Source organism: Pristiophorus japonicus, unplaced genomic scaffold (assembly GCF_044704955.1).
Source record: "Pristiophorus japonicus isolate sPriJap1 unplaced genomic scaffold, sPriJap1.hap1 HAP1_SCAFFOLD_187, whole genome shotgun sequence".
Lineage (NCBI taxonomy): Eukaryota > Metazoa > Chordata > Chondrichthyes > Pristiophoridae > Pristiophorus > Pristiophorus japonicus.
In genome coordinates this window covers 622993-625659 of record NW_027251558.1, presented here as the reverse complement: position 1 = coordinate 625659, position 2667 = coordinate 622993, and the positions used below count along the sequence as shown (strand labels likewise).

Sequence of the window (2667 nt, the reverse complement as noted above, 5' to 3'; positions counted from 1 at the left end):
TGAACAGATGCGCTGCGATATGTATGTAAACGGACACACGCAAAGTCAATGTAGCTTGAAACACAAAAGTTTAACAATTCGGTTCTCACAGCTGATAATCACACTCCTTTTTAAATGTACAGGATGATCCGGATAATGAGAAAATGCGTTTTAAAGGGGCAATTGATGAACCGGAACTGACAACCATCCCGTTGAAACAGACACCGAATGATCCTGGACAGGAAGCACATCCCTCTTACACAGCTGTAGAATTGCTCTTCACGGACAGCAGTTCCCTTTCAGAAGAATAAAGTGGGATTTCTATCATTCCTGAATGCAATTGTGTTGTGCGTGATTGATCGCGGTTCTCATGAGCACGCGGGACTGGGACGGTTGTTGTAGCCACAGGTGATAGACAAGCAGGATAGAGGGAGGGAAATAAAACCAACACAGACAAACAGACAATTTAAAACATATATATATTTATCATAATAAGAAAATAAATAAATTTACAACTTTATTGCAAAAAATTGAATTTGATTTGATTGAAATAAATAAATAATTGTTTCTTAATCTAGATATTTTTGATTGAACGAAGTCTGTGCGACTGCATGAAATCCACTGGAAATCAGGGTGTGCAGTCAGTAAATACCCAAACACAGTAAGCCCATGGTGTAAGACAAACAACGAGGGAAGATGTGGGCAACAAAGGCCATATTTTAAAGTCGCGAGTGCTTTTCTGCAGGATCAGACAGAAGCTGCGTGTGCTGTGAAAGAGGTCAAATGTAATAGAGCCAATGCAGTCAGAACAGAAAAGCACATTTATTGTGAAAGTTAAAAAGTAGGGAATGTATGTAAATATATGCATATATAAATATTGATACATATATTTATACAAACAAAGTCAGTCAGTCAGTCATGTCTTGTCTTGTCTTGATTTGATTTGTATTTGAAATTAAGGGGGATGGATCTCATCATGTCACACAGCCCATCCGCAAGCTCTCGCTAAAATCGCTATGTTTCTAACTTATATAATTTGCCTTCTTTCACATGTGGAATAGCAAATTCCCACAGCAGATTCTTCTCCTGTCAGCAGTCCCCGAATGCGTGTTGAATCAAATCAGTGTGGCTTCAAGTTGCATGTAATGCATTTTTCCTCCCATGACATGAAATGCGCAGTAAGATCGCTCAGAACGTTTCCACGCACTCTCTCACTGACACAAACACACCAACAAACTAAACATTCTGCACCCTCCAAAGGCAGTTTTTGTAATTTGAAATTTGAAATCCGGTACAGACAGCACATTCCTTTTAAACAGATAGATAATAATCCGATACTGAGAGCACACCATTTTGGAGAGACAGAGAATAACCCCGGGCAGACCAGCACATCAGCTTAAAAGGGATACAGACACAATATGCAAAAACAAAGCTTTCTGTAAAACTCAGCAGGCCGTGAACATTCTGTGGATGCATTCCCCGGGCTCACGTTCAGTCAGATGATCATTCCGATATTTTAAGAAAAATGTAAAGTTTACAGATTTTTCCACGAAAATAGCGCCTGGAAAAAAGGTAGGCAGCGAGGAAGGACAAAAGGGAATGCCTGTGATACAGCGGAGCGGAGGAGTGATTGAATAATAAATGGCACAATGCGAAAAGGCAAAGTGGGTGGTAAGCGGGCAATAAAGTAACAAAGGATGCACCAGAGGAGGTGTTCGTGTGAACAGCAGAACCATTAGCAGACAATGGGAGCGGTGCTTATGATCCGATACGTTGAACCGAATGTTGAGGCCAGAACACTATAACATGCCTGAAATGTAGGTTTGGAACGCCTTTTAATCAGACCAGGCAGCTTGGCCACCCCGGATTGATTTCCTGCATGGTTTAAATTCGACAGCCAAGGGACTAAATCCAAAGCCAGCTTCTCACATCTTTTCAGCTCGAGAGAAACAGGACGCACTCATATTCAGGACAGAGTGTGTTTCACGTTAAATTTGAGATTGACGTTGAATGTATGCTTATCCCTATGGAGGTGAGCTCATGCGTGCAGAAAGTAAAATACACTGATCAAGTATTTGCCGGAATCAAACCGGGGTTTAGGTTGTCCAATGAGACGCAGAGCCGAGTACATCTGAGAGACATGAACTTTAATCAGTTCGGTGAGTTTCACTTTGCTCCTGGGACTCTCCAGGATTTTTGGACGCTGTGTGAACAAAGGAGTGCAATCACACGTTTTAATTTGAAACATGTCAGTTTTCTCACATGCCGACCGGCTGAGAGGTCGTTTTTTGACTAAAAGTTGGCAGGGCTCGTCCGGGATTTGAACCCGGGACCTCTCGCATTTCAATTATTATAATCCCAAAGCGAGAATCATACCCCTAGACCAACGAGCCACCGACAAGTGAGGAACGTAGCTCTCAGTTTCTGACGTTAGTTTGCTATTCGGCCCTTCGTGCCTGTGCTGACTATCAGAGACAGATCTCATGAGTCCCCCTCTCCATCGTCCAGCTAATGGTTTCCCTTTGATGAAGTGATTATTTTTTGTGACATTACTTCACCAACGAGCTACATCCTTTTCAGTAAAAGGTGAATTTGGCAATGAGGATAAATGTGATTGAATAAAAAAACTATGTGAAAATGTTTAACACAATAACGACGAAGCTGCGGGCATACTGGATCAGCAGTCCA

General features: G+C 41.8%; 1 non-coding gene across 1 annotated transcript; it reads right to left on the bottom strand.

The window, feature by feature from the left end:
* Positions 1–2284: 2284 nt before the first annotated feature.
* trnap-ugg (transfer RNA proline (anticodon UGG)) lies at positions 2285–2372 on the bottom strand. Its single transcript is given in 2 exon segments — positions 2285–2320; positions 2337–2372. It is a non-coding gene; the product is annotated as a tRNA-Pro (tRNA).
* Between the last annotated feature and the right edge of the window lie 295 nt (positions 2373–2667).